Source organism: Drosophila montana, unplaced genomic scaffold, assembly GCF_035044405.1.
Source record: "Drosophila montana isolate Dmon_TW-CO22-7 unplaced genomic scaffold, ASM3504440v1 contig_1624_1, whole genome shotgun sequence".
Lineage (NCBI taxonomy): Eukaryota > Metazoa > Arthropoda > Insecta > Diptera > Drosophilidae > Drosophila > Drosophila montana.
In genome coordinates this window covers 418,215-443,500 of record NW_026996559.1, presented here as the reverse complement: position 1 = coordinate 443,500, position 25,286 = coordinate 418,215, and the positions used below count along the sequence as shown (strand labels likewise).

The 25,286-nt window shown below is 39.9% G+C and overlaps 1 protein-coding gene across 2 annotated transcripts in view; it reads right to left on the bottom strand.

Annotated features, from left to right (window-relative positions):
- ATP8B (ATPase phospholipid transporting 8B) overlaps positions 1 to 24,844 on the bottom strand; it is a 65,451-nt gene extending 40,607 nt beyond the window's left edge. Inside the window, exon 1 of one of the 2 annotated variants that reach the window (XM_064700013.1) lies at positions 24,368 to 24,844. The gene's annotated coding sequence lies outside the window, so the exon portion shown is untranslated. The remainder of the gene's footprint in view (positions 1 to 24,367) is intronic. The other variant, XM_064700014.1, reaches the window with a different exon arrangement.
- Positions 24,845 to 25,286: the final 442 nt, after the last annotated feature.

Genomic DNA, 25,286 nt, shown 5'->3' with positions numbered 1-25,286 from the left:
TATTGAAGAACACGTTTCTCATAGTGTAGAGCAGCAAGCGGCGTACAAACGTCTGTATAGATTGGTGTATTTATATATTAAAGAAAGCTAGAATACTTGTAAATGTTGCTTGGCACAGATTTCAGGGTATTTCAAAGTAGGGCACTTCCAACTGAAGCACTCTTGTTATACCCTGATGGGTAAAAAGGGATTAAGGTTAAGGAAGCATCTCCTACTTTGTAAAGTATATACATATATATTTTTAGCATCAATAGTTTAGTCGGCTCAGACATATCCGTCTGTCTGTCCTTTTGTCCATCTGTCCGCATGTATGACCGCGTCGTTGAAATTTTGAACGTAGGTCCTCCTAGTGCCCGCGCAGTACGGTCGCCGATAACAAGTCCCGTTTCAAAGCAATCGATAAAATATCAATCGAAATCTTGTTGCATCTTGCGCATCTATGCTAGTCTATTCCTTTGGAAGAAACAGGCTCAGGGTATACCCTAGTCGAGCACTCCCGACTAGAGCACCCTTGTTTATATTGGTGTTAGGTTGTTTGTCTCTATTTTGATTAGGTATTTTGCATAGTGTGTCGCTGATTGTTTCGATTTTATGACAAATGAGCTCTATTATAAGGCATATTATATTATATCTGAATGGTCTGGACAATACTTGGATTTGAATATCGTTATTGTATTGTAAAGTATTTTACGAATAGATTTTCTATTAAGTAAGCTAATTGCACCATATTTGATCTATTTAGTAATTCAGCTATTGTTAATTGACATTAGTCAAGCTAACTTGTATATTTCATCACAAATGTATTACAATTTATAATCATAATGCAATACCTCCCCTAAAAGCTCTTTAGCCTGGACATAAAGTACGTATGGAGGGATATTTGGACGTCAATTCGCTGTCGACAGTTATTTTCGTGCAATTTATTACGGAGCAATTTTAGATGATGTAAGTTCCGTTGCACTTAGGTATAGGTGTATGTATATGGAGTTGCGGACCTTTTACCTTGATTATAAGAAATACGTAATCCATTCCAAATATTTGGCGACTATTTGTGGCCATTAACAAAAAAAATAACAAAAAAATATGATTAGCCTACCTTTATACATGCTCAAACACCGCTGAACTAATTAACTTTTGCCTAGGTCCACGCAGAGTGTTTGGAATTATAATTACGACTCTCGATCTGAGATACTTATGGCTGTAGTAACTTTTTGTCGAAGTTAAAAAATCTATTATTAAACCTTTATTTATGGCCTAGTTACCTTCGATATGACTAGCAGCAACGCTTCAGTTCCCCAATTTCGTATAATTTCAGTGTCATGTCACACGCGTCGTATGCGTAATTTGAGACTGAGAGGGACTCAAATTTGAAGTACATAGTTCGTTATGAAATTGTCCATAATAGTTTTAAGCATGAGTCCCAGTCGAAGGCCACAGTAGGTGTTGCTATTTAGGATTAGGGTTGATAGTTTGTATCGGGGAACGTAATGACCATAATTAAGAAATATAAACTTTTAAGCATAGGCACGCACATATTTATGTTATGTAAGTGCGCAGGTGGCAGAGCCGCAACGAGCCGAATTTAAATATTTTAATCCACTTCTCTCTCCAGCCAATTTCCATGCACAGGCTGTCAGTCAATGCGGAGGAACATCCCATCAACAGGCACAAGTCAACATTCATTCGCAGAGACACGTCGCCAGAAGGTTTCCTCTACGGTGAACTGCTACGTGGGCATCGCTAACTTTGAGTCAATTCTGAACGCAGGCTCCCATTGAATAATCTAAAAACAAGGGTATATGATAGAAACTCAAAAGGATAGCGCGGCTTCAAAAGGCTGTCAGCTAGCTTTCTTTGTGAGCTGGGTTTCGCTGAACAATACCCTGATTGCTACTCTTTGGGGCTATACATATATGAATAAATATGTATAAATAATAAACTATAAATAATCGACTCTGCTCGTTATCCTGTACAAGAATATACATACATACTTTATGTGGTCGGATATGCTTCCTTCTACCTGTCACATACACGTGCACATAACCATTATACCCTTTTTACGCATTTGCAATGACTTCAGAGTATGCAAATAACTGTTTGCTTAAGGCTTTAAATGAAATTTGAAATTCAATTATTATTCGTTGACAGAGCTGTTGACGATCAGACGTGCTTTCGCTGTTCGCTACGCGCAACTAACAAAAGATAACGGCACTTCTAGCAACGGTATCTTGTCTTCGTCTTTGAGCGCTTTATTGCCTTATTGCTTTATTGCTTTACTGCGTTCTGCTTTGTTATTGGCGTTGCTGAGTGAGCATCAGACGTTCGTGTGATTGTGTGTGAACCTGGCAAGTGTTCTATGCGTGCGTGTGTGTGCGTGCTAGACTATTTTAAATATGTAGATAGCAGACGCCTGCTGGTGATGCCACCGCGCCAGGAAATGCCGGCTCAGAAAGCGGCCCTGACGAGATTCGTGGGAGGTCGTCCGATGGCGAGGTGGCGCGGGCCTCGAAGGCAACGTCTAGCAACCAGGCAAAGCGGAGGAGCAAACAGCGAATGAAGAAGGAAAGTGCTGTTTGCCTCGTGGAGTCGAAAGTGGGGAATGCTGCTCCCACGGAAGGCGCATGTGTCTCGCGTTTGTGAATGTGCCTCAGACGCTCGGCTGGGTAAATGTGTCCGTTCCCGTCGTGGAGGAGCCTGTTGCCCCGTCGACCAGTTCGACGGCTCTGTAGAAGCTTCTGGGAACTGCGGTCGAGAAAACGAAGGCGATGTCGTCGGCATGAGGCCCTTAAAGGGGGTGCATCAAGGTCGCCGCTGTGTTATCTGCTGGATTACAGCGGACAAATGAGCGGCACAAAGGTGCGCTTGGCGGCTGTTTACAGTAATGAGAACATTTTAATGCATCGCGCGCGCTTGCCGGCCAAGCGCGGGTTCCGTCGGGGGAACTGCCGTGTCGGCAGTGCCATCTACCCCGGAGATGCCTCAGCTAGTCGCGACTTAGACCTTGATTGTGTGCAGTGAGGTTGCTGGCAAGACTGCAACGAAGGTTAGGGCGGTAGGAGGTAGGGCCTTTCCGCGTGGTGCTTGCTCATGACGAGAAACCTCTACGAGATGGTGGTGCGATTATTCAAACTCCATCCTTTGCGGAGCGGAAGCAAATTGAGGAGAACACGAAGCTCGACGAGGTGGGCTTAAGAGTGAATGGAAAATTGGGATGGAAAGTCGTGGTACTGGGTGATCACCAGCAGCTTTCTCCTGACGACTCCATGGGAGACGTGTTCGAGATAAGCCTCAAGGACAAGATGGCGGCTGACGAGTAAGCCATGGGTTGTGGGACGTAGCAGAACAGTCAGTGTCGTCCTTAAGGAGCCTGGCCATGCGAACCCTTTTGGAAGTTGGATGCAGCTACGTAACGTGATTCTCATTTATGGTGAGAAGTTTTGACCTGATAGAGGGATCCTACCGCTGCTTTGGCTTTGACCATAAGGTAGCGGAGTGCATGGTCAAAGAGGACATGCCTCAGTGCAGTAAGGTGATGTCTCTGACTTGCACCATATGCAATTTTCGCGCTGGTGGATGCCGGACATCAAAATATCTAGCCAGTTTCTTTAGCTTAATTGTCAGAAATCGTATGCAGCTATATGTGATATAGGGACAATCATGTGCACGAGGGCAGCTGGAGGAACCCCACATGACCGCAAGTCTGCGGCCCAGCTCTATTGTCATTGTAAATTATATCAGTACTGAATGCACTTTATTGACTTCAAGAAAATATGTGTTAGTGTTAATTAACAGTTATTGCTGTCATCGTTTACTGTAAATTTGGGGATTCCCTTGAGCTGTACATTTAGTATTTGGATGGGGTGCTACTTGATCATGATGCGTAAGCATCGTCCTTCAATTGGTTCAGTAAAATATCCAGACAAGTGTCTGGGTATTTGAACCACATATGAGGTGAGATGCTAGCCGAGTGGATCAGGATGTTCGAGTCCAGTAAATGGTACACGTTTCCGGGTCACATTTTCCGAGTTTCCGAGTGACATTGTTGTCCCTTTGGTAAATGCGAAAGCACTGAATGTGTATAATTTTCATTGGTGCAGACTGGGTGGGCTGGGTTTAAGTGACAACAATCCGATTAAGATTGTTATCACACACACTCCCACCTTGAATGAGCGTGTTGGGGCTAATCGTAGGCGCACTTTTAGTGTAAATTTGCCCCTTCTTGGGCTTATGGTTCAAGAAGCGGCAACGCAAGTTCCGCTTAGTGCACTTAACGAATTAAATGTTGACGAGCAGGTTGCGTGTGTGAATAGGTGGGTAAGCGCATGTTTGAGAGGCACGGTAAGTTCAACATGTGAAGTGGCGGACGCATGGGTGGAGAATTAAGCGGCTGGCTCGTTCTCTGCGGAACTAAATTCAACGGGCCAGAGTTGCTAATGCTGCGTGTGCAGCCCATCTCAGGTTTAAATTTAGTCGACATATGAGTGTGTGCAAGCAAATCCTTGCAAATGTGAAAGATGAGTGGCCCACTTTCTTGGAGCGCAATAATAACGAGCTAATGGCAAACTTATAAAACAACTAGATGCAAAGGATGGGTAACAGATGTGAGTAGCCTCCTTTTAGATAACACTCATTTAACGGCATTGTCGTATAGTATGAATGTTTTCTTGAATGAGTTACTTCCCAGGCCAGATCATCAAAACTCGCTACCTAGTGTGGGGTATCCTGTTGATCCGCTCTTGTACACTGAACTGGAGGTGACTTTTTCGAGATTAAAATCGATTAAGTTCCATGCTTTGGATGTATTCACTGGGGAAATATGTAATAGTGTCTAAAAGTGGATTGAAGGTTATTTCCTCAGTGAGTGCGAGAGTGACAGCGCTGGTAAAGTCGGGCGACAGGATCAAGAACAATCCTTGACCTTCTTCCAATGCTCGAAAAAATTCTGAAATCGATTATGTAAGAAAGGCTTCTCGAGAGAGTGGGTGACAGGCAATTGGTTTTACACTGGACAGATGTGTTGAGGATGCCTGGAGGTATTTTAGTTACTCTGTTGAGTCTTCGCGTATGACCTTAGAGTTATTGTAGAAGTGCTTACGTACAGTGTATAAGTATGGCGGGAGCTTAGCTATCAGTTGGACAACGAACAGACAGTGCCAATCTGAAAAAAAGTGATGCGACTGATTTGAAATACCTTGGCACAATCTTCGGCGGTAAGATGTGTTTTACTCCTCATATCGCTAGTCTGAAGGACCGACTGATGAGTTTGGTTGGCAAGCGTGTCAAATTTTAAGGAGCGACTAAGGACTTTAGGAGTTCAGGCGTCGAGCCTTGTTGTACAGGATAAAGAGGCGGCTGCCATTGCTGCAGAATGAATGGTAAGCTGATAGAGCTCAGAGAGTGCAAAAGACGATTTTCCCTACTCCTTTTTGCATTCCAGAATGCAGAGTTCTGGGGGTAGACTTCAGAGAATTGGAGGAGAATATGAATGTTACCGTTATAAAAATAAACGCATTTTAGGTGGGGTGGGTGTTTTAGAGTTTAGTGGCGGGTATGCAGAAAGTCAATCAGTCTCCACAAGTAATAGGATTGCCGGGAATAATTGTTTAAATAAGTAAATGTGAAGGGCACCAATTGGGGGTTTGTATGTATTCGAAGCTCATTGGACTTTATGTCGTCCGGGGCTACCAGTATTCAGCTTCCTCGAGATATACTGGAAGTATTCCTTTAGAGTGCGACTTCTGACCAGAGGACTGATCTGGTACCACGGGCGGTCTCATGTCTCTGCTCCCTGCGTCATTGTCCCTGCTTCACGTCTAACAATTGCTCAAATATGGGTAGAGCAATTGTTAGACGTGGAGTTAGTTATACAACCGGGTACCGTAATCCATAGACCGGAAGAGGTTTTAGATAGGCCTCCCGCCAACCCAAGGTGGATGAAACAACCAAACAGTCGCGCCTTTAATTGGTACCTGCAAAATTGATGTTCCAAGGGAGCGCTGATTGACACTTTAGTTAATCCTGTTTAAGGAACCGTGAGATTGAGCCATCGTGGTAAAAGCTCACGCTAATCCCGCTGACTTTTATACCCTTTCTATTTTATTATTAGAGTTATAATAATGTGAAACCAGATGCATCTTCAGCTTTCGAAGTTCCCGAACTCAAAATTTCGATCCATGTATTCAGTGAATTTAACAATACATGTGAGCCTTCGAAAGATTGGTCAAAAAAGGATGGGGCAAAACGCCAACAAATCAAAACAAGAACACATTGTCTATGCCGTCGGCAGCTGTCTCTCGAAGCCGACTAAAATGGCTTAGCTTCTAAGTAAAAGAATATGGCCGTGTATCAACAAATAATTTCTCTAAGTTGAAGATGCATAGCCCAAGTGTAGAGAATTGCCACAAAGACCAAAATTATAAAGATCAAAGTGCTCCGAAACAAGACGCCCCACAGAAATTATAACATTTATTTTGTCCGTGAAAATTACCTCACCAAGCCAATGGGCTCAGGAAATCACACTTCGGCATTCCACGTAAGATGGCAAAGGGGGCAATTAGCTTGACAGCTGGACAACTGGGGTCAACAGTGAGAGGTACAGTTTTGTCGCGTCTTGCGACTCCATTTGCATGCAACTGGCGTGAATAGCCCTGGGAAAAGCCAGAATAAATATCAATTACGTAGGTTCTTATGCAAGCCCAACTATATACCACATGGGCGTCTCAAAGAGCTGCTATTCATGTATCCAAATGATTGGGCTCTACCACAGAGCTAACAGGAAAACCTTCTGTTTATTCTCATAGTAGCGTCTTTTGTATCGTTACACATAGAACGAATCAAATTGAATGCCGTTTGAATTTTATTTTCAATTTCAATTGATTTGACGCAATTAGCGCACTCGATACCCCTCCAAACCATACCCCCTCTGCCCACCGACTAATCCAACAGGGCGCACGCTCACGTGTAAATTAATCGCAGACTGAGAGTATCAGCTATTGAAGCGTTTGGCGCCCAACGCCCCATAAAACCCGCATAAATAATTTTCGCCTCAAATGACAGGCCACGAATGTTGTCGAATGAAATGGAAATGTGCAACAAAGGTCATTGTTTCCCACACGGGGAATATCGCTTGTAGTTCCAATTGCGGGATTTAATTGCCCTCGGAATGAATTAAGCGTTAAATAAAACACAATTGACTTGCAATCTTTCTTAAGTCAATCTGTATTAATTAAACCTTGATATGCCACCTACCCCCACTTCTAAGTTCACATTCAAAATGGGTTATAGAGAAAGGGATTATCGATAACTGGCGCTGTATGATAAGTCCATTTGTCTGAAAGTCAGAAGGAGCTGGGGCACGAAAAGGTCCGTAACCACCTTTTACGTTGTCACAATCTCACGATTATAAATGAAGGATTTATTTAGCCGTCAATATCAAGATATAACTTTCTAGCCGAAATATCCACCTTGGTTTGCAGCGAGGCCTATCCAAAACCCCGTATGGGCTGTGGACAACGACACGCCGAGCCAGGGATTTATTTGTATTTGGGAGAAAGATGCGTGCCAGCCGAAATAACTTTAGGCTTTAATTGTTCATACAGCTTCTTCTTGAACGTAAAGACGCCGCCTTGCAAAAGCGACTCGAGCAAACCCACTCAAAATGCCAACCCTATTAGATGTGGGGACCACTCCAGCATCTCACAAATCTTCCTTGAATGCAAAAAAGAATTGCGTGCATTGCACCTTCTTTCTTCCTATAATAGACATAACAAGCTTATATCAAACAAACGATGCATAGTTAGACAAGCAATATGCCTTGTATATGGTGCGGCCTGCTGAGAAGATCTAAGCAAACTCAAGATGATCAGGTCATCCGCATAGGCACAGCACTTCCAAACCAGGGCTAACTGTAACAGCATGGAATCCATAATGAGGTCTCAAGAGGCCACAGGTGGAGCTCTGCGATCAACCCCGAACAAGTACGCGAAAGTGTTCCGTCAACTTAGGTAGTAGAACGCTTCTTTTAAGTCTCAACAGATTTGTTGACATATCTTTACGCGTTCACAACTACCATGCTGCAATTCACTCATGAGCTCGTCAGGTTGAATCTGCGAGTCCAACTTGATGTCCTCCAAAATCTTCCTCCGCTTGGCCTCTGATGTGGTGCCAATTAGCATGCAACCATCAAGCAGAGACGTCCGCCTCATTAACACGGACATCAAGGGTAGCCCCTTGCCCGTCCACAAACTTATCGACAACGTCCTTTGTGGTCATGCGGAGGACCAGGACCTCACTACTCGTGGTATCTCCCCAGTACATGACTCTGCTGACACGGCTCCCCTTTGCAGCGTGTGTAGCCGGGACATGAATCGCATGCGTAACCTTCACATTGCAGCTGCTAATTGATTTTCCTTCGTGGGTCATGTATCTTGATTATAATCCTAATTAGACTTCTTGTCCATCAGTTTTCTATTACACAGCGTTATGCGCACGCATCAGCCCAAGTCCATCAATGGACTCACTTCTCTCGAACATACTATTGTTCAATTAGGCACTCGAACTGCAATGGCCCCAAGGATATAAGGAAAGTAAAGGCTTCAGAGAAAGCAGACATTAGAAGCGAGACCAGCTGCATTCAGTGGTCGGAGGCAGTGCGTATCACAAATTGCGAGACAATGGAGCTCATCACAGTTCAGTGAGGCATTATTGTTGAGTCGAAAGCAGCCATCAAGGCCTGGGCGTAATACTGCACAACAAGCTTGGCATCTGATTTCATCTATTTCCCGTCCCTGGACTAATCTATGCGGCAGCCATATGGCGTCAGCGTTTCCTTGCTGATGAAGTGCTTTGAAAAAAAGATGGCAATGGCTAACAATAGCTTATTTGCTGTTGATGTGGCGCACTATAAGACAGGTTCTAGATGAGTCTCAGATGACGCAGCCAAAGTAGACATAGGGACGGATATGTATGTTATATGCGTGATGCTGTCCCAATAAATTAATTCCCTACCGTGGTAACAGGAGAAGAACCTTTATAGATTCAGTCAGGTGAAGAAACCTGATCGAAGATGCACAATAAATGATGCACCAATACTCGGGATAAAGAGTTGCTGAGTAATTAATAAGTGGGAAGACTTACGATATTTTGGGCAGCTGATTCTAAGCATCCAGAAATAACTCAGAAAATATGCGAAAAGAAAAGGCTAATAGAGTAGAGTGCCTACAATAGGCAACACATTCCCGCAATGTAATATTGTATAGCCGAGGGAAAAGTGGGGAGTTCTTCAGGGGGATAAAACACCGACGTAGCCACAAAAACAAGTGGATAACATTGATTTCTGAAACACACACACACGAAAATCTGGTCGCATCAACAGCGAACACAAAATAAAATGTAAAATGTAATCGAGACTCCATTGCTTCAAAAAAAATTGAACAATGCATCAGAATATGAGACCCCTAATAACGAAATGGATGTTAAAAGTCGCCTTGCACGCAAGGTTCCCTATTTGAAAACAATCCAAATTGTTAACACTTCGCCACTTCGCTATATCTTTCATCAATATCAATCGATTTCAAAAAGATACATTGATATCTTGGCAGAGCCAACCAGGCTTGGCGAAATATCACCTAAGCCAACTGTGTTGTTATAATGATGTATGCTATTTTTGATTCAATGCAATAAACTTTGGAAAAAAAAAAAATGATATCTTGGCCAAATTTACATTTTATTGATTCGCTTCTTACATATATGCATAATCTTACCAATATCGGACTATCATATCATACCTGTCATAGGAACGATCGGCACAAAATTAACTTTATTTTGAAATCTCTCTCATCTTTTGCATGTTAGCTGGAAAGCCGATAACTTTTTCGTTTATATATCTTTATGAATTAAGTGAACTTTTCCTGGATTTTTGAAGTCAAAATTTAGTGAAAAGATATTTGATATTTTGAATCTTTGCGTAAAAAGAGTTTAAATCTTTTCTAAACTATTTTGTATATGCCATGAAGTCAATTTTTGCTACTCATTCCCATTGGCGTGAAGCTTTTATGCGTTATATAAAATTCCACTGACCCGAAATTTTTTGAAGAAAAAACTTTGCCAATAATAAATTTTAATAAACGTTTTCATTGTGGCGCCAAATCTTAAAAAAAAAATGTGGTTTTCATCAAACGCTTTAACCAAAATAATAATAATAATAATAATAAGAAAATAAAACAAAATGTCGATAAATTATTCTCTCTGCAAAGCTTATTAAAGATAAATGATAGGCAATATTTGAAATTATTAGGACTGCTTTCAATCTTTAGTTAAGTTCTATAGTTAAGCGAAGCCTGTTTAGCTAAGCACTCTCACTAAATGACAGGGTGTTCGAAATACTTAGTTAACTGTCTGTCTGTCTGTGGAATAGGAGCGGGTATTACTTTCCATTTCTGTCAATTACATGGCAATTAATATTTACTGAAATATACTGCGCCCTGGCCACATGGAGAACCACCCACATGAGGACTAGTAATTAAAATAAAAACATTCTGCTATACATACATATACATATGTATTCTATATGTCCGATTTGTGGGTTTTCATGTGTCTGGCGCATTAAAAATTGATAAGTATTGAAAAAATAAAGCACTGCGGCGCGTGGGTAAATAGTAAATGGTAAATGGTAAATGGTGGATGGCAAACGGCCCGAGTTGACCGTGCATCACGCACAGGTGCGTCCACCACTTAGCCTACGACTGGTGTCTTAGGAGCCGACAACTTGTTGAGTCCTCCTTCGCACGGCACTGGCGGAAGGGGCTGGCCAATGGAAAGTGAGCAGCAGCAGTGAAAAGTGGGCCAATCGCCTCTCGTGTTCCAAAATGAGTAATAGCAGTCAGTCAAGTGATTGTCTGATGCTTCCGAATTGGGTTGCCCAGCTGCGTGATGCGTGTCAACGATTGCGTGCAGCCTGCTGTCCGCAATCTCCTCCATTTCCCCAAGGACAGCACGGCCAAACGATCCATAGCAGCTGATAACAGAAGGATGTTTCCATGGGGAAAGGCCGGCAACATACAAAAACGCCAAAAAGAAAAGCCAAACAAAAGCGCTGTTAAGAAAGCAATAAACCGAAATGTATGAAACCAACAAAGAAACAACAAAACACAGGAGTGCCAGTTAAGCATGCTCGACTAGTAGATATCCTGTTCGCACAATGAAAAACAATTATTTTAGGATATAAAAAAGACTATAGTAGGGTAGGGACGAGGAGATACTCTTAATGCGGCTGTTTTACTTTTCCCAACACTGTAGGAATTGTATTTAGCATCGGTGCTTATAGTCCGATCTTTATGAAATTTTCAGGACATAAATGTGGCATTTATAAATTTGTTTTTCAAATTTTGGGGAGTAGTTGATACATCCAAAAAGGCAAATAACTAACATCACTATTTTATATATATATATACATTTGTATATAGTACTATATACTAGTATACTATATACTATAACAAATTTTGTGTATTTAGCTTTTTTTACATTCGACTTCAAAACTTTTTTGTTAAAATCCAAATCTCCAAATCAGCATGAATATCGATAAAAAAAAAAAGAATAATCTCGCTTTTGTAGTTTCTGAGATCAGCGAGTTCACACAGACGGAGTGGCAGACGGAAATGGCTAGTTCGACTCACCTTTATCAAGAATATGGAGTCGGAGATGCTTCTTTGTGCCAATAACATAAATACTTGCGCAAAAAACCGTATACCTTTTTAGCCAATTTCACTGGGTTCAGGGTATAAAAACACCCACGCAAACAACCATCACCCTACCAAAGGCCCCAAAAAAACAACACAGTGGTATGAAATTGAAATGGAAGATGGAAAATTTAATGAATTCAAACAAATTAACTGAAAGAATCAATATTTGTTGTTACAATAAGAATGCGATATATAAGGGGAATTGAACATATTAGCAGATTTGTGTGCTTTATAATATATACAAAGGTTTTACTGATGTGATCTGGCAGCCATCTTATTTTGCATATTCCATAGCATTAATTATGATACTAAACTAAATCTACATATAATGCTAGTTTTGACGACCTTTCCATTATGAAATCTTTATTTAGCAGCCTCGAACCAAGAGGTCCGGGGATAAGTAAATTAAAATCAAAAATGAAAAACAATTTTATTTTTATTTCTCCGTTATATTTCGGTTGCGCCTCGACATATTTAAATGTCTAGTATATGACTTTTTTGGCCTATGGTAAATGTTCAGGTCCATGCTTTGATGTACCATAGATAATTACAGTAATATATGGAATATTGGCTGTTTGGCGACCTTCGTGAGTTTAAGTTTAGGGTCTAGCCGGTTCGAGGTGCAGATTTGGGATAAATAAGCAAACAAATTGTTCCTTTTTTAGTAAATATATTTCGTCACACTTTTGCGCTGTTCGACGTGGAATTAGAAAACTGATTTTTCAAGTAATGGACAAAATATATTAAGTTGTAGGAAATTAGCAATGTTAAATTAAGACTTTTTATTAAATATAAAAAATTGTATCTTTCATATAATTAAAAGAAATTTTTATGTCGATTTTAATTTTTTGGCTTATGCTAACTGGAATGTCTGCCAAAACAGTTAAATCTTAAATTGAAAGGTTTCCAAGTAATAGAATTTATTAAATTGTTGGCAAATTACACGCTTGACTAGAATTCACATGGAAAAAACCAATTAAAGCTAAGGGAATTCGAGTAATAAATGTATGTTTCTAATAACAAAAAAAAAAGCTGGCTTTTCACTATGATTCCCACCACTGTGCGCTGTCACGGCAATCCATTTGCGACATTGACAATGTCAACTTAGGTAATGTTTATTGTGAATGGCGGGCATCCATCCATCCGACTGTTTGCGCCCAGCACTCCACATAAAATACTGTACTTCGCCTGTCCCAGCCACTAGTTGACCACCATCATATTAATGGACACCACAAATGTTTGTATGTAGTATGTGTGTTGTTAAATATGCGACGTGCATACATATGTATGTATGTATCCATATCTATGTAGGCGTATTCATATCAGCTGTGTCAGCGTGTGTGTTCAGCAACGCCAGTGCAATTGGAATTGCGGTAAATCAATTCGAACGTACCACTCTCCATCTCATTCACACTCTCATGCCCATTGACATTCGCATGGATACACATATCGACAACATTCTCCTGTTTTGCTTGTGGTTTTTATACCGTAAACCCATTGCAAATGGGTATAAAGGTTTAGTGCAAATCTATGTAACAGGCAGGAGGAAGTGTATGTATCCTTGCTTGGTATCAACAGCCTAGTCGATCTAGCCATGTCTGTCTGCCCGCCCATCTGACCGTTCCATTATCCGTCAATCTAAAAGACTGTAAAAGCTAAAGAGTTGAACGTAACTCCTGCCGCTTTCCATTAACTCAATAAACATATCGATATCGAAATGCTCTTTTTGGCATATTTCGGAGCTATTAAGAGCAAAAGCCACAAAATATGGAACTTAGACTCTCGTATACTGTACAGAGATCCAGAATATTTTACTTTCTTATTATTTGCTATTTTTTCACATTTCGATGCCAATAAATAAAAACGCTGGGTTCAGGGTATCTCTTAGTCTGAAATTGCCAACAGGTGCACTCTTGTTATTTTAAAATGTATGTTTATTATTGTTGTTACTTTTTAACATTTATTGTAATAATTGTAGATAGGCCTATTTTAGTAGGCCTATCTATTATTATATTAGGCCTATTTATATAAATATAGGTATTATTATTCCTAACTATGGCCTACTCGTCGGCGCCTAATTTTCATACTTCTTTACAAAGTGGAAAGAGTATATTGGTTTTATGCAGTGTCCCTCTTGCTGCCCGTCCGTTTCTCACAACTTGTTTTGAACTTTTTCAAGTTCAAACTGGGAATACTTATCCGCTTCAGATAACATTTTATGATAACATGACAACGCCCATTATAGGCGTGGCACTTTACGATAATCTTGCACAGCTTAAGAGCTAAAGAGATCAAATTTGGAATCGACTTAAGGTCAGTCCCGAAATACTTCCAATACTGTTATGGGACTGCGAAAGAGTATAACGCAGTCGGTTGTACCCGACTGCAACATTCCAACTGGCCTGCTCTTGTGTGTGAGTGTGTGCGTGTTGAGTATTTCTTGAGTTATTTGAACAATGTTTTGGCATGGCGGTCGACCATTTCGCCATTGCATTCATTGCAAATTGCAATTAGGCAGTTCGTGCCGCACGTCAAAGCCCTGCGCCTCCTTTGATTAGGAGCGGATCAGGGCCAAGGTCAGGGTCAGGAGCAGTGTCGGGCGTCAGATTCGTAGGGCTTGTTCGTCCAGAAATGTCAACTAATGCGATTTAAAACAAGTAGGCGGTTAGGGTCTCTGGCCCACCGGCCACCACCAGCCACGACCAGCATTTAGTTGCCTTGTTGGGCCAGTAGAGCTGTTGGTCATTCAATCAATTGGCCATTTGGTCAGTTGGCCAAACAGCAAAGCATTTAGTCGCGCATGAGCCATTAGGAAAACACATATTCAGAACGGCGACCGACTGGCCCTACGACATGCTATGCTAGCCAGGACACGCCAGCACAACCTGTAATAATAACTGACCACTCGTCAACGGCTCAACGCGGAGCCCAGAGACGCACGCCCATTGGCCGGCCGCCAGCTCTTGCAGACCTCTCGACAGTTGTTCGATTTTTTATACCCTTGCTGCAAGTGGGATTATAATATATATGCATCACGAGGTGTGATGCATATTAAAAGAGGTATCGCCGTTGCCATTATTTATGCCTGTATATTATAAATATATGTAGTCCTAGTCACTAGCACAATGCGAGTCGATTAAATCGATGTGGGTAACATAGGAATAGTCTGTTAAGCATTTAGTTATTATTTAGAATATCATTATCCCAGCGTAAAAAGATCGACCCTCCTTTGGGGCTGTTGGGGATGTGTTTTAGGCTAATGAGCTTTCATTAGCGCGCACTTATCACATATATGTATATCTTCACCAATTGCAGGGTTTATTATCAGACTAGTACAACATAGGCAGGCACAAACGGTCGCTCGAGGAACATCGCCGTCGATCTGCCAGGGTATTTAACCGTCGGCACCTCGAAAACAGGCGCGTTTTATGTTTTCCTTTTTGCTCGCTGGCCCCGACATTGGCCCTCGTCTGGCTAAACAGCAACCCGCATTCGAGCCTGCATCGGTGCCTTTGACACTGACCGGAACGCGGCGGTCGCCCTCGCCCGCATCCTCGCCCTCGTCCTCGTCTTCATCCACATCCTCGTCCTGGTTTTGGTGTGTGGTTGCGTGGCGTGCACTTAGCTCTGTCCTATGTCCACAGTTCGATTGTTCAATTGTCCGACTGTCTGATTGTCGTTCTCCGAGTCGGTTCTCTTACTTTCACTTTGAGGGCGGGTTGGACAATTTAAGCGCCAACATGTGGGCAGCTCGGGTGACTGCCCGGGCACCGCTACTGGTCTACCGTGGGCAGGGATTGCTCCGATTCCTGACTGCCCCCACTGTTCTGGCTGCTGTCAATCAATGCCTCCATTGTCTTTCTATCAGTCACCATACAGAACTGTAAACAATTAGATGGCATATCAAATGGAGCTGTTTCATGGCGACCAGTCCAAGATAGTTCCACTTCTCAAAGCTAAAATTAATACAAATTTGCCTGGAGATATTCTGAGCTCTTTTTGTTAGGCGAAAGTAAGCATACAGAATTAATTGAATCTTTTGAATAATGCATTCTTTCAACAATTCAAACTAACGTGAATTGTGATAAAAAGTTTTCAACGTTAAATTGTTTTTCCCCAAGTAAAATATTTAACTTTTCGTTTTTGGAAAGTTTTTCATTGGCTCAAAAAAAAAAAACTTTGATTTCGATTGTAGACATTTGGACTTAATCTGGAAATATTCAAATAGCTAGAACTAAGAAACCTCAATTTCTTTATTAGGTAGAAAATCTTTTTCCCATTTCGTAGCCCAAAGACGCACATAGCAAAAGCGCGGGTTGTTGTTTTTTTAATAGTCACCTAAATTCGAATTTTAAATTTGCTAAAGCACTTAAAAAAACATGTGGTACACTAAGAAATTTTTATTTGTCACACATGTTTGTAACCCTCCGTATTCGTCTCCTAATTGTAAAAGTTTATTTTCGCTGAGGTATTTGCGAATTGTGATGCCACTTTTGCAATATAAAATGTAGCATTTAATATTATCGTGACATACGTCAACGAAAGGAACCACATTGTGTTTTTTTGTTTTTAAATTTGATTTGCAAAAGCGAACACATAAACCAGTGTGTCCTAAACACAAACTTGTTTTCTCTGAAATGCACATTCGTATCTGGAATCTGATTCCTACATTAGTAACAACTCAATTAAATACTAAACTTAACTTAACATTTACTTTAACAACCCCCCCCCCCGCCCTCCCCCACCACAAACAATTGCAAATGGAAAATGAAAAGTATTAATAATTATATATATTAACTTGTGGGTATAACCCAGCTTTGCCCAGGCCAAGTTATTTTCTCAAATTTCAGACAATACTTTTCCAACCATAGATATTTGAAAGCAAGTAAGAGTGCTCTAGTTGGGAGTATCCGACTAGCAAATACCCAATACCCAGCGCCAAACAAGCTTTATAAACCTTCTAACATCCTTCATACACTAACAAAAAAACACGCATGCCGCTTGATGCGTAGCTTATGTTACAGATGTGCGTTCGTGATTAGATTCGGTGTTAATTGACCGAACTTTACAAAATTACAAGATCGGATCACAAATGCGGCCCTTATATGTGTGAGTATACCAAATCGAATGGATCTAGCTTTAAAATTAGCTTCTTTGAATTTTGCAAGAAACAGGGTATCCAAAAAATGAAAAATTCCTAATTCATTTCCGATATTCCTTCCTAGAGCTCTATCATTTTTTGAATTATACTTAAAAAATCATGTCTCATAATCGATATTTATCTAATTTGGGGAAATGGGACGAAATATCGAGAACAAATTTAAAACTCTTTTTGCTGATGGTAAGGAGAAAATATATATATTCCGAAGTTCCTTAGCTTTTTTACTTTCCGAGATTAACACGCTCATGCTGCTGAATCGACTTGCTGAGTCGAGTTATCCTGATCAAAAATATACACACTTTATGAAATTCTACCTTTTACATAAATTTGCACAAAATCAATAAAACCTTTTTAGCCAATTCCAATGGGTGCTGGATATAGTGACTATGAAGGGTATCAAAAGAAGTATAAAGTGCAGAATTTTCATGGGTCGTATTTATAAAATCGTAGAAATACGTATTCATTCTTAAACAAGGCCCGAAATATAACTTTCACTCTAAAAATACTTTGAGAAACATCGCATCCAAGACAAACCCCATCTTCAATGACCAAAATGGAGATTTTTCTGCATCAAAGAATTTTCCAATGCTAATAAGTATAAATATAAAACTAAATATACAAAAACTATTACTAGGTATGACAAAAGCTATCTATTACTAGGATCTCTCCGCCCCTCGTCAAGAAATGATTCAGTATCATTTTAGATTTATCACCTGAAAGCGTTCAATATTTGGGGCTTATGAACATTTCACGATATTTGCTTGATTATATTGAATTAACATACTCGGAACCCGACTAGAACGATGGACTGAGTCTATCTAGCCGAGTCCGTCTATCCGTTTCTATATATAATTTCTATATGTGTTTGTCTTGACTAACAGGCCGACTGACCGACGGCCTTGCTCGGACCATGTTTTTTGCTTCAAATCTTAGACATTTTCACCCATTTCCCGCCCGTGGAAATGTTGCGCGTACAATCTTTAACTCCATGTCACAAGTTATATTTTACATAGATAGTTTGAAGAACAATGAACAACAAAAAATTGGTGTCAACGTTTTGCACTCATTTTGAAGTGTGAAGCAGAAAAACAAACTTTTACATATATTTTTTGCAAATGAGTTTAGAGTCGAAAGGATGGTAAACAAAAATGTTGCACATGGCCGTTTTTAGCCAATTTTCTACAGCAAAGGCTAAAGTTTTCCAATCGCCGAAATACATATTTTACAAGTCTTTATGTAGAGATTTGAAAATAAGCTTAAAGCCATTGACCCCCACTTCCCACCCAGGCGGAGTGGATTTTTCTAAAATTGTGAAACATTTCCCAAATTAGTTTTTATATAGATGGAAATGAGTTTGAACCCGAAACTGCGACCGTGCAACCTTTGACACGCAATTTCCATTCAGGAGGGAAATGTGAAACATCAATCGGATAATTAACAGAAAACTTCCATACAACCGTTAACACCAATTTTCCACAGTGGCGGATGGAATTTGCAAATCGCTCAAACACATATTCCACATAGAGCTTTGTAAATAGGCTTGAAGCCGATCGGACGAGACTTAACTAACTGGACTTAAAAAGTCCGTGGCCAACATTTTCTTGTGGTGAATTTTTCGAAACTTGTGAAACACGTCTCAAATTAATTTTCAAAAGAATCTTTGGATGTGAAACAAAGCCCGAAACAAACAGCCAAACAAATCTTTACATCTTTTCCACCAAGGTAAGGTAGACTTTCATCACAAATCAATTTGAACAAAGATTTTTAAGAATAAATGTTTTGAGACCTTGACACCATGTACCTCTATTACATGGGGGATGAGCACGTTGGTCAGCTGGGATAGTTTTATGCAAATAAATATACGTTATGGGCATCAACCCAGAACGCGTTTATTATCTCTCTATCGATAAATATCGATTTATATCTGACTAGAGCACTTTTATTTCTTAAGTTTTCTCTTTAAAAAATATCAGAAACGAAATCTAGTATGAGCGCATGTTAAATGTGTTGTCAAAGTTGACAGCATGTTAGAGGTGCTGTCAAGGCGAATGCATTTGGAAATACATTTAGCTCGGCTAGCTATGGGATGCATCTGCTTTCACGCGTTTCCAATTTTTCAGAAATCTCTAAAGTCGTGACCTTTTGTTAAGTTTTCTGTTTATTGGGTAATTTGGTTGAATGTTAAAACTGCGTTTTGTAATTTGTTTGACTTGCCGTGTTTGCACTTTGCGTGAGTTGTGCTTAAACATTTTTTTGGGTGTGCGTGTGTGTGTGTTTGTGTGTGTGTGTGTGTATGCTTCTTATTGTTTGGTTGCAGAACAAGAAGTTGTATCTCTGGGCTATCTTCTGAATGCGTTATCTTTGTTTTATGCGGTGGCTCATGCCCGACTGGGGCGAGCGACAGAAACCGTTAACAAAGATCGCAAACAGAACCCAAAGTACAAGTAGAACGAACCTAATTACGTTCAGAGCATTAGTCATACATGTACCTACACGTATTCCATAATGATGGTGCATCGTGTGCGATATGGATGTATGGTCTATAAGTAGTACATGAGCGATATGCATTTCAGCCCGAGATTCGAGTCTAGACAAATTCATTTGTAATAATTAACTGCGAGATATTTCGATCGAGTTACTTGAGTGATGTACAATTAAGTGAGATGGCAAAAGTCATAGATGGCAATTGAAGAGTCCTAAGAAAATACAAATTAGAAAACATAAGTAAGAGTTAATTAAACTCTATTCGATAAGTATACACAGATTAGGATTTATTCACTCTTTGAATACCTCAAACCTATTCCTCCCGAAATCTAACAACAATTAGTTAAAGAGGCATAGACTTGCGCATTAGTAAAGCTGCACAATTGGATGACATATTTAAACCCGGATCATTTCATAACAATCAAGCAAAAAGCCCCAAAGCTACCCAATAAAGCATTTCCCAAAAGGTGCACTCAGGGGAGGGAGCATTACAGTCGCCCCATCGGGCGACTGATAGCTCCGACAAGCCCGCGGCCAATATTGTTAAGACTTCTAGAACTTGTTACACTGATTCAGCGAAAGTAGCATCAAGTTAAGAGCTGTGTTGAGTCATACACATTGTGCATTAGCTAAAACCAGTTCTCTTTAGGGCTCAGCTGATGAACAATTGTGGTTCGCCTTTTTGTGGGTGAAATAGTTGAGATTGGGCCGTAAGAAATAATATTTTATGTTGGTTACATTTTAGAAATAACTAAATTGCACTTCAAAATGATATTTTCTTTTTATTTCTCGGATCACTGACTTATCGTACGCTCCACTGATGTATACGCAATTATTTTAAGCCTGGTTATTGAGCTGGCGGTTTGGTATTTACCGGCTTTGCTCGGCCCAATTTTTTTTGCTGAAATTCATATCAAATACATTTGCAGAACAAATTTTAAAAATGGGTTTTTTGTCGATCGGATGGTAAAAGAAAAAGTTCAAAATGTATCCTATATAAAACGTCATATAAGCCATAGCAAGATGTTTAAAGTAAATATTTTCTATTGAAAGCACAACTATTAAGGAATAATTAATACATTCATTATATTACATATTTAATAATATAAATATTCTATTCTCATAATTATTTTTTTATATTCATTTTACACAATTTCAGTATTATTTATTTCTTGCTATTTAAGCTAGAAACTCCAAGCTAGGCATATCTATTAAAATATGTCTAACTTATATTTCCACGACAGATATTTTTGGAGCCTTAGTCATGAACCTGACCTTATGGAATCTGCTACAAAGATCAAGCCACAAATATACTTGCTGTTCTAGTGGCAACAGGAGTACTCAGGATATTTCGGCGGCATCTTACGTATTATTCTTATTGCATCCCATCAACTAGCTTGTTCTAAAATAACTTGGGGAAAAATCACTTCAAATGCTCTACATAAACAAATCATCAATTGTTGTTTCGACGATTTTGGAGAATCTAGTCCAAGGGTTAAAGAATGAGTGGAAAACCAATTTAAAAAAAAAACTAAAACTTGTGCCTAGCTGACCCTTTCGGCAAATTCAAGAAGGGTAAAGCTGGGTAACGCATACCTGTAAATACGAATTCAAGCAACATACCCGATTTGGAGATTTGCCATATGCATGAGCAAAACACAGTTACACTCACAAGCACCCGAAAACGAAGCAAAGCGTAGCTGGGAAGGAAAAATAACGTATTCTCTTTGTGTGATATACAGAATCCGTTTTACCGAAATTGGTGTCACGCGCTCTAATTATCGCCGAGCTCAGCATTAATAAGGCAGATTTGATATCGATATTTATCGATTTTAATGGGAGTATGGTATAATAGTAACTGTCAGAAATAAAATGTAGACTGAATAGATTTAAACAACATTAAGTAAGTTAATCTATTAAGCATCTATAATTGAGCGTATACTTATCTGACTAACTGGCCGAGATAACTGAATGTACAGATATACATATACATATGTATGCATATGTATATGCCTTTGTATACTAGATACTAGATAGATGGATGCAATGTAGAATGGATTGTCTGGTTGGCTATCGCGTTTTTATCTGCGTTACGGAAACGTTTGTCGACAACAAACAGTTTGTTAATATGTTTACAGGCATACATATATGTATATGTATTGTATTAACGTGAGCGAGCACATAAAATAATTACTAAACTTTAATTAGCTAAGTCTCTGGGGAGCAGTATAATAGTTATTTAAAGTCATAGGTTAACTGATAAAAATATTGCAAAAATAAAGAAAAAATAATTAAAAAGCACAGGAAGTGCCAGCAAAGACTTGGCACGATACTTTATTTATTATATTTTTATATTATGTTTTTATAACATAGAAAATGTTTAGGAAAGGGTATCATGTTTCGGTGAAAATGTAGGTTACAGGCAGAAGAAAGTATCCCAGACAATATTAAGTAAATAATTTCTTGATCAGGACTAATGCCTGTCTGTCTACATAGCTTTGTGAACGCGCCGATCTGAGAAACTACAAAAATGAGAGACTTACATTCATAATATCGATAGCTTTTACCCCAAATTGGATAAACAAATTTAAAGATGTAGACCCCTACGTTTCGCTATATACAGACGCTTGGGTGCCGCATTAATGCCCTACAAACACTGGATATAAACAACTCCGATTTTCAAGGAAGCTAGAAAATTTGTAAAGGTTGCTCGGCACACGGTGTAGGGTACCTTGTAGTCAGGCAATCCCGACTAGAGCACTATTATTTGTTGTTATTATTTTTGTTTTATTCGTCAGATTTTCTTCGGTGCGAGCGAAATTCGTTTGCAGTGCCCCAAGACACATGACATCATTTGGAGTCAGGCGGAAACTGGAACATGACTCCGGCTGTGGCTCTGGCTCTGGCTCTGGCTCTGGCTCTCAGCATTGGTCTCTTTATCTCAGCGTTTACTGCTCCGTCTTCTTCTTCTTCTTCCGTCTCTCGATGTGCCAAAATCGCTGATAAAAACAGCGGCCACAAAACCCAAAACCGAAACAGTGAATAAAAATAAAACGAAAATCGTCCCAAGGCAAAAAGATAGATAGAAACAGGCATGAAACACGTGGCTTCGACTGTCGCAGCTTCCATCAAATGAGCGAAAAGAATGTGAGGCATAACATAAAATTTGTTATTATTATTTTTCACATTTCAAGCTTAAATACCAGGAAATCTAAAAAGGAGTTTCGGGATGAAAAATATATGCATAGATAATAGAGGAGAAAACAATAGAGTGATTTAGTCAAGAGTGCCAGACTAGGAGATTCCCTATAGTAGCTATACAGCTTAATATGGTGAATATATCCTTGGATAGTGTCGGTGCTTATTGTCCGATCTTTAACAAATTTTCAGGGCAATAGACATACTTTTCGGTGTATTCAAATCTTAAAATATTCAAGTAATGCTTAATAAACTTGGTCCCAATCTGATTCTTATTGATATTTTGGAAAGAATACTAACAAAAAAATCTATATTTTCAACTTCAAGTCTCTACCTTTTTTAGTTTCTTAGATCGATGTTTTCACATAAAAGGGGAAGACTAGATCAACTCAGCTCGTAGTTCTGATCAAGAACATATAAACTTTATGGGGTCGAGATTAATTTCCTGTGCCTGCTAAACAAATTTACATAAAAACATTATACCCCTTTGCCCGTTTTCAATGGGTTCAGAGCATAACAAATATGAACAGTGCGGAATGGCACGCAGAAATTGAAATACCGCTAAACGACATATGGCTCGGAGGTGATTTTATACGAAAATATTGTTTCTAAGCGATTGTTCCTATGGGAGTCATATGATATTGTACTTAGTACGATTTGACACGTTTTGCAGACATGTTAGGAAAATAGTGAAGCTGAATTTGGTCATTATATGACAAAACAATAAAAGTTGTGCACACAGATTTTGATAATATTTTGGGATTATACAGAATCTGATAAACACGACGTCTTGACATCAGACATAAGACATCTTGAGTTTTTCATTTGAGAACTAATCGTTCCTATGGTCTCTCTCTACTCTCCACAGCAAATTAACCTTTAAAATAAGGAGAACAGTTTGCTTAGAAACAGACAGACTGTCAGATGGATATGTCCATAATGGACATTGGGCTAGTGATACTGATCGAGAATATATACATAAATATATATAGTTAATGGGGTCGAGCACATTTCTTGACAAACTTATAATTCACAGAGTTGAAGAGGACAGCGTAATCGAGTCGCAGCTGTGTCCACAAATCGAAGCTGACTCATTCGTAGCCTTCAGCTGTGAGCTTAAAGATATGCAAATCTGGTAGCGCGATTGTTATTTCCCGAGACATGTAAATGGTTTAGAGATCGAAGAGCAGGGTTCTGAGCTCTCGAGATGTCAATCACGCAAATCGAGTATGAATCATAGAAGCTATTCTTTTTCTGTTCCGGGGGTCAAGTTTAAAACGAAATAATCAGGTACTATTATAGATAAACTTGCCTGCAGCATTTGCGGCTGCCACACACAAAGTTAACGACACAGATTATTCAAGATAAAACGCCACAAAAAGCATGACTTTGCGCAATAGCCCAGACACTAGGTGCCACGGCCACAAGAATATATACACATATAGTTTTTGGGATTCGTTGAATGTTGCCACACAAAAGTCTGTGCCCCTCCGTCCCTCTTCTGGACCAAGCTCTTGCTTTCATTGCAACAGAGTTTATGAGATTCAATGCATCAGCAGCATTTTCTGCAGCGTTTTCCAACGAAAAATCCCAGCGGGAAATGCAATACGTACATAGATGTACATACATATATAATTATGTGTATATGAATATGCATAATTTAACTTTTGAACACTGGCTAAATGCATTTAGCGCCAACTGCGAAAATCATGAACATAATAACGATTATGATGATAATGATGCTGCACATTCGTAATAATGAAGCAAAGCAAAGCTCACAGCTTACCTGCTAGCACGGTAAAAGCCAATTGCGCTGAGATAATTTATGTATGTATATATAAATGTGAGCAGCGGCGGCCTCTTGATGTTTAGGCAAAAGCTTGGAACGCCGACGCAGACGGCGTGTTGTCAGCGCCGGCTCAAAAGCTTCTGGGTTGGCTCTGTGTTGTTGCTGTTGTTGTTTTTGTTGTTGTTGTTATAGCTGCAGCTGTTGCATGCATGTGCCGACGCTACTAGTTGTTGCTCTTATTGTCTTATTGTTGTTGCCTCTGACGTTTGGTGATGCTGCTGCTCGGCGCACTTTGTGCACACTTTGTTGTTGCTGTTGCTGTTGTTGTTGTTTATGAATTACAAAATAATTTGGCAATTTGTTATTGTTGGGCTGCTACATTGCTGCTGCCGTCAAAACAACAACAAACTCTGCAGGCATATTTATGTTTAAGTATCAACAATATCAACAACCATTAAGCGAAACAAATAAATCTCACGCAAAAAAATGTATGAAACAAACGAAAAAAAAAAATTCGACACACGCAACAATAACGATAAAAAAAAGCGTCTTATAAATTTTTGGCTTTGCCAGTTACAACAAACTTTACGAATTGAACGCTTTTGGCAGCGGCAAACGGCGCAGCCAGGCGTAAAAAGAGCACGACCGCGCAGGTTCAAACTTCGATTACAACTGAAGCGGCGAATTGACGCTGGCAGGCGGTCGGTCGGCCACGAGCAAACCGACTGGAGAGCGCGCCAAAACGAGGTGAACAGAGTTGCCATCAATTACGACGCAACTGTGTAATTTGTTTTTGTTGCTGGCCGTTGTTTTGGTTTAAACATTGTTGTTACAGTCGGGAGCGTGAATCTGTGCAACTCTGCTGTCTGACGTGTCGGTTGGCGTTATCTCTTTTATTGCCGCAAACACAGGCGCG